At 44.1% G+C, this 13,275-nt stretch overlaps 1 long non-coding RNA gene across 1 annotated transcript in view; it reads right to left on the reverse strand.

The window, feature by feature from the left end:
- LOC137522913 (uncharacterized) overlaps positions 1-13,275 on the reverse strand; it is a 42,867-nt gene that overhangs the window by 13,146 nt on the left and 16,446 nt on the right. The gene's annotated exons all lie outside the window — the stretch shown is intronic.

The following is a 13,275-nucleotide window of genomic DNA, read 5'->3' on the forward strand; positions in this document are numbered from 1 at the left end:
ATCGGCGGTGACTGGCAGCATTAAGGTAAACAGCCAGCTAGCGACAAGGTGCATGTCGCTAGCATGGTGGTTTTCTTTATGGGGAAAGCAGGGTGGGGGTGGGAGGGTGGCATGGGGGGACACAGTACAGACAAAGAAGCTGGCGATAGTATGCAGAACCAGCCTCTGTGTACTAATAGCATTCTTCAAACCCACCTCTAGTTCTATTTAAGTTTTTAGGTTTGCCTTCCCCACAACACCTCTCTTCTCCCATTTCTCCTGCTTTGCGTGCCCACTAGGGATGATCATTTGGATTTTCAATGGAAATTAAATCGGAAAACGTAAGTTGGATTTCTGCAGAAATACCGCAATGCCACAACTTGGTAGTTTTAGCCCAATCGCAGAACTCAGAAGCATCGGACCAATCAGAGAATGCAAAAAAAATGGCCACAAAAAGACTCATCGGAACTCGGAAATTGGATTTTTGTGGAAATACCTCATTACAGCAACTCTGTGATTTTAGTCCAATCACAGAACTCGGAAGCATTGGACCAATCAGAGTATGAAGAGCTCTTTGTCTTTGGCCAATCCGAAAATGCAAAAAATGACCCCCAAAAAAAAGACCCCTATGAAATTGGAAACGGAAATCATAAACCTGCGGAGCTTGTAATCGGCGCTGTCGGAAATCAGAATTTCCACAGAATCGGCATTTCCGACCATCCCTAGTGCCCACATTCTTTATTCTGGAGCCACGTTGATTTCACCATCTCCAGAGCATAAAGAGCTGGATGGATTGATTGGATGGGAAGTCCCATCCAGCTCTCTATGCTCCGGGGCAATGTCAGTCAGACTGGGAGGTGGAAAAACTGATGAAATCCACCTGCTGACCAAGCAGCAGAAACCCTATGTTATCACTCCCAATAGAAACCTGCAGCAAGTCTTCACTGCGTGCAGCAACACCTGGTTACTGCTGCTTGACAGCAAGTGGATTTCCTCAGCTTTTCCATCTCCCAGTCCGACAGTGCTCGGGGGACAATGACAGCAGTACAGCTTCAACCTGGTGAGCAGCCTCTCAACATCCTGGCACTTCTATTTTCCATGCCTAATGGGCTTAACGCTAAATCTGGCCCTGTCACTACTAATGATCCATCTTTGTCCTGCCTGTTCCAATCTAAAGAGTGATGAAAGCTGATAGTGGCTGTAATTCTGCCACTTTGTTCTGCACTATTTAGTAAATTCAGCACAGGATACAGGATTTCCATGGATGTGCGCTGGAAAAACATCATGAAGTGTGTTTAAACGCAAAACAGACGACTGTGAAGAAACTGACTTTTATATATTTGTTACATGAAAATGTCACATAGAGAGGGCAGGGATTTATATATTACAAATTAAACTACCTGTATATTTTGACATTTTTAATCACGCTCCATATGTTGTCTTACTCTTGTTTGTCAATTTTACTTCTTCGAAGCAATGTCCGATTAATACTTTTTGTGCCCCTAGGCCAAGTATGTTGTGGCTCCGCTTTCATGTGCAGTAGTGCCCCTCCCATTCCGTGTGCAGCCCTGCCTTCCATGTGTATTAACCATGTACAGCAGCCCCTCTCTTTCAGGAACAATTTCCTTGGACATCAGTTTCCCTTTTTCATGTGTTGCTCCCCATTCAGCCTCCTATTCATATATAACAGCCGCTCAATGCCCGGGCTTTTGTGGCCTTGCCAGAAATCCGACCCCGCTCTAAAGTATGTATTTAGAGTACTGTAGTAGAGGAGTTTTATGACATTTTTTTGACTAAAGGTTAGTTATGATAGAAAATGTACTAACTCCTAGTGAAGGAAATGCTCACACCCGATGGAAAGACAAGGGGCATGTACAAATGGTATAATGGTGCAGAACAGGAATGGTAGGGGCCCTGAAGGCAATGAGCAGCAGCAGTAGTAGCAGGGTTAGTAGAGATGAGCAAGCAAAACGTATGAGTTTGGTCCTGCAACAAATCAGTCCCGATCTCCTTGTTCACAGGGCCATGCCGAGGCAGACGTGAGAGAGGCTTCAGCCTCAGGGCGCAGTGTAGGAAGGGGCACACAACTCACTCAGCTATCATTCCCCAATTGGGTTTGAAGCAGAGAGAAATAAGAAAAGGTGTTACATGGCAGTGATTGCAAGCCAGCAAACTAGAGATTTTTGTTGTGGGGGGTTGGGGGTGCCACTTAGTATTATAACAATCAGTGTGTGACGGATGAGGTGGGGGGGGATGGAGGGGCGCACTTTGGTTTCTCAGCCTTGGGTGCTGGAGGACCTTGTCTCAGCGCTGCTGCGCACACTCCCGCAGCCGATCGCACCTGTTAGCCCGGAGACGCAGTTCCCATTAATTGATCTAAGTCCCCTTTAGAAAGACCGACAGCTTCTATTTGAAGCCGCAATCTTTCTGAAGAAAATAAAGTTTCACATCCTCCCTATACTTCCTGGAAGCGAGAGTGCTCACTTACAGGAAGAAAAAAAATCGACTAAGGCCATCTTGTGGCCAAATAGTAAAACTAAATCTACATTTACCTCCCACACTCCCAAAAAATATCCAAATAAAATAATAATAAAAAAAAAAATACAATAAAAAAAAACATAAATAATTACCCAAGGGTCTGAACTTTTTAATATGCATATCAAGAGGATATATTACTATTATTTTTTTAAATTATAAGCTGGTAAATAGTGATGGACGGAAAACTGAAAAAATGCACCTTTATTTCCAAATAAAATATTGGTGCCATACATTGTGATAGGGACATAATTTAAATGGTGTAATAACCGGGACAAAGGGGTAAATAAAATAAGTGGGTGTTAATTATGGTAGCATGTATTATTTTAAAGCTATACTGGCTGAAAACATTTTTTTTCTTAATATTCCCATTAAAAATGCATGTAGAAAAAAATAATTCTTAGCAAAATGTACCACCCAAAGAAAGCTTAATTGGTGGGGGAAAAAAAAAATATAGATTCAGTGTGATAAGTAGTGATAAAATTATTGGAGAATGAATGGGAGGTGAAAATTGCTTGGATGCATAAAGTGAAAAACATCTGAAGGCTGAACTGGATAGTGTAATGGTTAAGGGTTCTGCCGGTGACACAGGAGACTAGGGTTCGAATCTTGGCTCTGCCTGTTCAGTAAGCCAGCACCTATTCAGTAGGAGACCTTTGGCAAGTCTCCCTAACACTGCTACTGCCTATAGAGCGTGCCCTAGTGGCTACTGCTCTGGCGCTTTGAGTCCGCCAGGAGAAAAGAGCGATATAAATGTTATTTGTCTTGTCTTGAACTGGTTAAAGTGTACCAGAGATGGGGCCCCGTACTACTGTGCAGACGCAGAACCCTCAAGACAACGTGAACGTGGCAGAAATGCACGCGCATGAGCAGTTGGCCCCAGACCAGAGGTTTTTCTGGGGCCAATTGCAGAGTAACGGAGAGCGAGGAGAGTACACTGTGGGAGTGATCAGTCCGAAGGGGGCTGGAGAAAGCCCCAGGTAAGTATATTTTATGGCGGGGTGCCCATCTCATGATCCCTTTAAAAGGAAATAAATATGACAGCCACCATATAACTCTAACCTTGGGTTCACTGTAAGGAGCAGAAAAGGTAAGCACACCTACGTCACCGTCTCTTGCCGTTTCGCTGCACCTTGCTCCTGCGATCCGTACTAACGTTCAATTAAAATCTTGGTAAACTGCTGGTTTAGTATGAAGTTCTGTATCTTACAAATTATTATATTTTATGTTTTCATTTAGTTCAGGTTTGCTTGAAGTGCCCCCCATCAAATTGTAAATACGTTAAGCTAAGTACACACATCAGATAAAAGTCTTTGGAAAATGAAAGATCACAGACCAGTCATTTTCCAAAGACTTTTATCTGATGTGTGTACCCACCTTTAGTTGTAGGCAAATTAGTTGGAGTTTGACTAACATTGTTAAAAACATTGTGATACTTATACCGGTAACAGTAAAAAAGGGCGCAGGAGGCTAGTGGACAAATCGGGCGCCGCCATTCACTCCCATAATAAATATCGTTTAATGGGCGCCCGATAGGAAAAAAGGGCGCCGGAGAAAAATAACATTTTAAAAGCGGCGCCCGGAGACTTAATGTTTTATTACTGCTTCTCATGATTACACATTATTTAATGATTTATACATTTTTTAATATTATTTTTAAATGAAAAACAGTACAATATTTTTTTCAAACATTATTTTTAAACGAAAAACAGTACAATTTTTTTTTTTTTACATTATTTTTAAACGAAAAAAACCGCACAATATGTTTTTGAAACGTTATTAATGCTTATCACAGGGGGGTCTTAGGTTTAGGCACCAACAGGGGGGTCTTAGGTTTAGGCACCAACAGGGGGGTCTTAGGTTTAGGCACCAACAGGGGGGTCTTAGGTTTAGGCACCAACAGGGGGGTCTTAGGTTTAGGCACCACCAGAGGGGTCTTCGGTTTAGGCACCAACAGGGGGTCTTAGGTTTAGGCACCAACAGGGGGGTCTTAGGTTTAGGAATAGGCACTAACAGGGGGGTCTAGGGGTTAGGGGTAGGTACAGGGAGGGTTACTTAGTAATTTTTTTTTAAACGTTATTATACGTTTCACTATTTAAACGAAAGATTAACGTTTTTACAATAGCCGATTTAATGCACATTATTAAATGATTTATAACTTTATAAAACATTAATTTTAAACGAAATACAGTACAATATATTTTTAAACGTTATCCATGCTTATCGTTTAAAACCCCGCGCCCTTTTTTCCCAGCGCCCCTTTTTAACGTACGCACTTATACCTGTTACTGATGAAAATAAACCAAGGTTAATGTTTCTTTTAAAACTCATTAGAATAGTAAATGATTAAACTCTAGCCAAACTTCTAAATGCACATTTGAAATACAACTATGCAAACTACAGTACTTTGTTGCAAAATCACTATTTCATGTCTGCAGGCTGGTTGCTTCTAGGGATGATTGGAATGACCAAATTTTAATTTTGTAAGAATACCTACTTCCCAAATAGATTGCTGAACTAAACACAGAACTTCCTCTCTGCTCTAAAAGATTAGGCCAGCAACAAAAGGAAATAATCTGGGCACCAGGAAATTAAATTTCACACTGCCTTTACTCCATCCTAAACACTAAGGGCCAGTGCACACCAATAAGCGCTAGCGTAATCGCAAACGTTTAGCGCTTTTTGAAGTGATTTTTCTAGGCGATTCTAGGCATTTGCCTAGCAATTTTCTAATCATGCCTAGTGATTTTTGGAGCGTTTTGGTGGTAGTGTTTGTAATTTTTTTGTTACAGTACAGTTGTACCTGAACAGCTTTTGTAACAAAAACGCTTGGAAAATCGCTCTGATCTAGCGCTTTTCAGAGCAATTTTCCACTTTCCTATACTTAACATTGAGGCTGAATTGCCTCAGAAATCAGCAAAAATGCTGCAGGACCTGCGTTTGTGTTTGGGGAAAAAAGCGCATCGCTCTGGTGTGGTCCATCCCATTCAAATACATTAGCCAAGCGCTTTTCAAAGCGATAACGTTTTTAAAAGCGCTCAGAAGCGCTCTTGGTGTGCACCAGCCCTTACAGACACATAAGCAGGGTGTACGGCCTAACAGCCGTTTGGCAAGCAACTCTCAATTCCTCAGAGACCAACTTACTATCTTACAACTTACCAACCAGGTGTTGGACTCTGAGAAAGCGAGAGTTGCTTGCCAAACGGCTGTTAGGCCGTACACCCTGCTTATGTGTCTACAAGTGTTGAGGATGGAATAAAGGCGGTGTGAAATTTCAGTTCCTGGTGCGCAGATTATTTTCCTTTTGTTGCTGATATATTGGGCTACATTTGGAGGCACAGGAATACACCGCTCCCTCAACAGTCTGTATGTCAGCAATTTTGTGCCGACCTGTACGTGCCTCTACACATTGGATATTAATTGTTTCCTCTGGGTCAGAGCACAGATGCAGGATCCCAATACGACAAGTGAGGAAATTCCTGGGGCATCTGCGATTGGGCCGCCCGCAGGGCCGCAGATACCACTGTTGTACAAGCTGGGAGAAGTGACTGGCAGACTGAGCAGACAAAGTCCAGGGCTCTGCTTCCAGCAACGCCCTTGGTGTAAAAGTAGCTGAGCAGAGGTTCAACCGCTTATCCGAAAGAGAAGTACAATTATTCTGGACAGTGGCCACGCTGACGGTTACTATTGGTGTCGGTCTCTGAGGAAGCTAGAGTTGCTTGCAAAATGGCTGTTAGGCCGTACGCAATGTTTATGTGTCTATTGTGTTGAGGATGGAATAAAGGCGGTGTGAAATTGCAGTCCCTGGTGCTCGGCTTATTTTCCTTTTGTTGCTATATTGGGCTACGAGGCACAGGAATACAGCACTCCCTCAACAGTCTGCCTTGTCAGCATCTTGAGCCGACCTGTACGTGCCTCTACACATTGAATATCTAAAAGATTAGGCACAGCATGGTAACCTTTACTGAAAAAAACAATCTTCACAACAGGACTGGGGAAGAGTCTGTGTTCATGGATAGGGAACTGGCAAATGGACAGAAAACAAAGAGTTGTGGTCAATGGATCGTACTCAAAATGGGAGACTGTTAGCAGTGGGGTCCCACAGGGGTCTGTTCTGGGTCCAGTTCTCTTCAATTTATTTATTAATGACCTAGTAGATGCAGTAGTGAGCAATGTTGCTATTTTTGCAGATGATACAAAATTGTGCAGAATCATCAACTCTCAGGAAGATAGTGTCATATTGCAACAGGATCTGGATAGGATGGCTATATGGGCACATACATGGCAGATGAAATTCAATGTTGGCAAATGTAAAGTCATGCATTTTGGACGTACTAATGGTCTAGCACCATGCAAAATAAATGGGATACAGTTGGGGACATCAAACTTGGAGAAGGACTTAGGAGTACTCATCGACAACAAGTTAAATAATCGTACTCAATGCCAAGCCGCTGCAGCTAAAGCGAACAAAATTTTGGGATGCATTAAAAGGGAAATAAAAACTCGAGATGCTAGCATAATATTGCCCCTGTTTAACTCTCTAGTAAGGCCACATCTGGAATATGGAATTCAGTTCTGGGCACCACATCACAAAAAAGATATTGCAGTTTTAGAGCAGGTGCAGAGACGAGCAACAAAATTGATACGTGGGATGGAAAGTCTCACTTATCAAGAAAGGTTAGATAAACTGAGTTTATTTAGTCTAGAGAAAAGACGCCTTAGAGGGGATCTAATTAACATGTATAAATACATCAGAGGGCAATGTAATAGCTTGGCGGATGAGCTTTTTGTCCCTAGGCCTTCTCTAAGGACTAGAGGACATGATCTGCGCATGGAGGAAAAACGTTTTAAGCATTTATTTAAGAAAGGGTTCTTTACAGTAAGAGTGATTAAGATGTGGAATGCATTGCCACAGGAAGTCGTTATGGCAAACTTTATACCTGCATTTAAAGGGGGCTTAGATGCTTTCCTTGCGTTGAAAGACATCCATGGCTACAATTACTAGGTAATGCCTAATGATGTTGAACCAGGGATTTTATCTGATTGCCATCTGGAGTCGGGAAGGAATTTTTCCCTTTAGGGGCTAATTGGACCATGCCTTGTAAGGGTTTTTTCGCCTTCCTCTGGATCAACAGGGATATGTGAGGGAGCAGGCTGGCGTTGTACTTTATACTGGTTGAACTCGATGGACGTATGTCTTTTTTCAACCAAAATAACTATGTAAGTATGTAACTATGTAACAATTTATGGAGAAATCCGAAAAAGAAACTGAAGCTTGAACTTGGTTGCAGTGAGCACTGAAATGGTTGAGCCTCAGTCTCTACCAGGTCTAGATTCCTGAAACAGCAACAAAGGCCCGGATCTTGGTCGAGTAGAGCCCAAGGGGGATCCTAAAATTGAAAAAAGGGGTTGCTGCATATAAAAGAGGAGGCTGAAAATGGGTAGCAACATCTGAAAAAGGGAAACTGATGCCCAAGGAAGCTGTCAAGTAAGGGCTACACATAGAATGGGAGGGGCTCTGCTGCACATGAAAATTGAGCTACAAGATACTTGGCCTAGGTAGGTCCTAGGGGCACAAAAAGTCTAAATCCAGCCTTGGTGTTTATCTTATGCTCTCCTGCAGTCTATTCACAGTTGCTGATAAGAACTAAATAGACACTTTGATCTATCTGAACAAGCACACAGAATGCAGAACAGTTAAATTCTTCAGCACCTTTATGCGGAATAAAAACTTTTCATTGTGTGCTGGGCAGGGCCGGAGCTACCATAGGAAAAAATAGGCAATTGCCCCAGGGCCCCAGAGCCTGTAGGGGCCCCCAAGTTGCCCCCCCCCCATCTTAACTGTTGCTCCCCAGGGACTCTGCAGAGTCTGTTAAGTTGGGAGGTGATTGGGGGAAGGTCAGCAGCCAGCTCAGGGGCCCAGGAGGGAAGTTTGGCTGCAACAAAGGGCCTCTAATGACGCGTTTTAATCGGGGGGGGGGGGGTAGTCTGTTGAGGAGCCCCCAGGCTAATTTTGCCCTAGGGCCCAATTGTTACTTGAACCGGCCCTGGTGCTGGGCAAGAGTTCGGTTAGACTTTAATTCAAAGTTTCATTAATTCCAACTTTTCCATTCGAGTCTATGCTACTGAGTTTCTTGGTTAATGGCGAACCGCCCAAAATAGTAGTACTACACGTTATGGTTGTGTTGCGTTGCATATAGTAAATCATACAGTCAATGAAAAAGTATGCTCCACTGTACCTGTTAATGCGCACATTTAGTTGTAATGCACTGCATGCATTACTGCAGGCATTACCATATCGCAACCCCCTTTACCGCAACGCCACCGCCGAACTGTAAATGCTGCTGCATAGATGGTGCATTGCGGTAATCTGCATTACAAAGTGGCCGTTACACCGCAATGCACCACTGTGAACGAGGCCTTAGTATATGCTATAGCTAAACAAATATTATTGACGCGATTGGAATAATTTTTCAATAAAGTCGGTTTGAAAATGGGTGAAAAAACATTACCCAATCCAATCAGATCGATGGAATTGATCAATTCTATTAATCTCATCAGATTGGTTAGCAGTTTTCTTTTCTTTAGTGGGCTCAAATGTTAATTTCTGATTCATTATACTGATCAAATCAGATGAACAATCATCCGGGGTATTGTATTATTAAAGTACAACTAAAGTGAGAGATATATGGAAGCTGCCATATTTATTTCCTTTTATGCAATACCAGTTGCCTGGCAGCCCTGCTGTTCGATTTGGCTGCAGTAGTGTCTGAATAACACCAGAAACAAGCATGCAGCTAATCTTGTCAGATTTGACAATAATGTCAGGAACACCTGATCTGCTGCATGCTTGTTCCGGGTCTATGGCTGAAATTATAGCAAGCAGAGGACCAGCAGGAGAGCCAAGCAACTGTTATTGCTTAAAAGGAAATAAATATGGCAGCCCCCGTACCCCTCTCACTACAGTTGTCCTTTAATGACCACCTTGAGGGCCTGTTTCCACTGGCCACTGCGCACGGCTGCGAGACGCGCGGTGGCACTTCCTGGTCAGCGGGAACACTGACGAATCCCAGAAGCCGTGCCATGCAAGGTTAGCGATTCGTCCGGCGGCGCCGTCGTTTCCTATGGCAGAGTTTCTCTGCGCGGTTCGCCTGTGGGGAAACTCTCAGAATTCGGCTCAGTTTCCGCAGTAGTGGAAACGGGCCCTGAGGGATTCCAATCAATTTGCATTATCAGCAGCACTGACTTGCTGCATAGCAGGTGAGGCTGCTGTGCAGTGCAACTATGTTGCCAACTCATCCCTTTAAATACGGACACATATGAGTTGTACAGGTCTGGTGGCTGGTCAAATGCAGTTTAGGCACTGATTATGTGATTATTAATATTATGTGGGCACACTTGGGCTGTCACTAGAGACGCATTAGCCGAATGTTGTCTAGCACGGTGTCATGCTATTTGGTCTGACACTTTGATCCCCTCCTCGCCTGACCATGTAATAATGAAATTATGCTGATACGCATGAAGCGGAGTGGGGCTACAGTGCATGAACTGGTACTGGCCCCACCCCCTCCTCCAATGCCTAGAGCAAGGAGGTACAGACCATCTGGAAAACTGATGCAGGTGTATTTTCGTGATCACCTATGTCACCCCAGCACTCTAGAAACAAGTAAGTGTGTGTGTGAGTGTGTGTATACCCTAAAGACTTCACAATGTACCAGCATGAGGCTCTGTAGGTGCACACTAGGCAGAAACGCTAGCGTGTTGGAAAACGCTACCATTAACGCACATAATGCAAGTCAATAGGCCGCATTAAAAAAACGCATATACATGTGTCTTTTTAATTGAGGCTGGGAACACACTACTAGGCCTTGCGTGAAATGTTGCGTTTTGCTGCATATTTGTTTGTGCATTTTAAGTGTGTTTTTAGTGCATTTGCTTTTTCTACATGCGTTTTTCTTGCATTTTGCTGCATTTGCAATTCGCGCATTAAAATCGTATATGTGTTTTGTATATGCGTTTCATGGAAATCACTTGGAAGTCAACAGGAACTTGGTTTGAAAAATGCATAAAAGGATCTGGCCTGCGTGTGCTGTACATCCGGCCCGCCAATAGGCTGCCGGATTCCTCTCTCCTTGCAGAGTCATGTGTGGGTGATTAGGCCTCGTTCACATCAATTAGCGCAGATGGCTGTGCGATCGGAACGCAACATGTACGTTCGCACGCCATCTGCGCTGCTATGCGCTGTGCCGCTGACCCCATTGATAACAGTGAATGGGTCAGCGCTGCGATTTCTGAAAATGCATGGAGCAGTGCGATAGCACATCACATATGATGGGAGCGGTAGAAGTGCTGTCTATGCCCTTCTACCGTTCTTGCGTGTTGCACACTATACGTGCTGCTGAAATGCGCACTGCTGTGCTTATAGTGGGAACAAGGCATTAGCAGGGGTTAATTCACCTACATAGCGCATCCTGCATTGCGTCTCCATAGTAACAGGCCATCACGTGACACGCCAAAATATTACACGCTGGCTGTCATGTGACACGTGACGGCCTGTTACTTTGGAGATGTAATGCAGAGTCATGTGTGGGTGATTAGGCCTCGTTCACATCAATTAGCGCAGATGGCTGTGCGATCGGAACGCAACATGTACGCTCGCACGCCATCTGCGCTGCTATGCGCTGTGCCGCTGACCCCATTGATAACAGTGAATGGGTCAGCGCTGCGATTTCTGAAAATGCATGGAGCAGTGCGATAGCACATCACATATGATGGGAGCGGTAGAAGTGCTGTCTATGCCCTTCTACCGTTCTTGCGTGTTGCACACTATACGTGCTGCTGAAATGCGCACTGCTGTGCCTATAGTGGGAACAAGGCATTAGCAGGGGTTAATTCACCTACATAGCGCATCCTGCATTGCGTCTCCATAGTAACAGGCCATCACGTGACACGCCAAAATATTACACGCTGGCTGTCATGCGACACGTGACGGCCTGTTACTTTGGAGATGTGATGCAGGAATCGCTATGTAGGCGAGTTAACCCCTGCTAATCGCCCGCACACGACTCTGCAGGGAGGGATGGGGGAGAGAGAGAGGAGAAGGCCAGGCATGTTAGGATTGCGGCCCGGGCCGCGCCAAGTTTGCCCAGGTCTGATCTAGAGTGTGTGGGTAGCTAATAGGGATGATCAATGATATGCAAATACTTCCAATTTTATGTGATTTTTCATGTGGCCCATTGACTTGCATGATGTGCGTTTTGCACCGCGTTTTCCGAAATGCTTGCGTTTCTGCCTAGTGTGTTCCTACCCTGAAATTGATTGATCCATATTCAAGCCGCATATATTTGCATACAGAATTTGCATAATCCTGCATGAACTGAGGATAGGAACACACTAGGCAGAAACGCTAGCATGAATGCGCATGCATTTGTTTGCGTTCTGCAATGTGTGTTTTTGAAACACAGAACTTGCTGCATATTTTCCAAAACACATCTAAACCGCACATAATGTATGTCAATGGTGACGCAGAGGTATAGCGTTTTATTGCATTATTGGTTTTTTTATGCGTACATACATAATAAAAAACAAGTTTAATTATGTATTTCCGCTTCCTGTTGACTTCCTAGTGATAAGCCAGAGAGCACATCGAACTTGTGTTTTTATACTGGTCACATTCCAAAAAATTTGCATAAACCGCATATCAGAAGATGCACAAAACTGCAATTGCAATTCATATGTGCGAAACAGTAAAAACGCAAACAAATGACATGTGCAAAACGCATGTGAGAAATGCAAACACACTCAAAACGCACTTCATTATGACAAAAAACGCACAAAGGCATATGCAGCAAAATGCAACCTTTCACGCATTGCCTAGTAGTGTGTTCCCAGCCACAGCACCTATTTTGCCAGCAGTGGCGTAACTAACAATAGCCCCTGCAAGGGATGCAGCCACAGGGGGGGGCCTTGGTGGGAGAAGCCTGAGGGGGGCACCTGGCTCTGGGGCCTTCTAGGGCTATTTTTAGGGGCAGGAGGAAGTACAGCGCAGGAAGGGGGGGCCCAACTCTCACCCTCCCTCACCTCGGGCTACCATCAGCGCTCCCCCCTCCAGCAACAACAGCTGGGGGGCCCCATCCAAAGTTTTGCAGGGGTGGGCCAGGGATTTCTAGTTATGCCCCTGCTTGCCAGGATGTATGTTGTGGCAGTGGACCACTGCGTAATTCACTTATACTATTATTATGGGTTTATATAGCATAGGGTGACCATATTTTGATTTTCAAAAAAGAGGACAATCACAATGGCATGTGGTTGTGGTCAAGGGTGGGGCCAAATATACAAGACCTTATGCTGGGTACACACGTTGAGATTTCCCGCTCGATTCGCGGTTCGATTTGATTATTTCAAACATGCTCAATCGGATTCTGATCGTTCCTGCCGTCGATTTTGCATACTTAACATTAAAAAAACGATCGAAATCCAATCGAGCATTTTTGAAATAATTGAATCGATCCGTTCGATCCCGCGAATCGAGCGGGAAATCTCAACTTGTGTACCCAGCATTAGCAGTGTACTGTACAACTTTGAGGGCATGGAGGGACGTTTTTTTCCCAGACCACATGGTGGAGGGCTGGCCGATCACAAAATGCAATCAGATTTGCAGCATATTTCCCCACAAAATGCATATATCTCTACAAATGCAATGAGATTGGCAGCACATTTCCCCACAAATGCAATGAGATTGGCAGCACATTTCCCCACAAA

The sequence above is a fragment of the Hyperolius riggenbachi genome, chromosome 6 (assembly GCF_040937935.1).
Source record: "Hyperolius riggenbachi isolate aHypRig1 chromosome 6, aHypRig1.pri, whole genome shotgun sequence".
Classification (NCBI taxonomy): Eukaryota; Metazoa; Chordata; class Amphibia; order Anura; family Hyperoliidae; genus Hyperolius; species Hyperolius riggenbachi.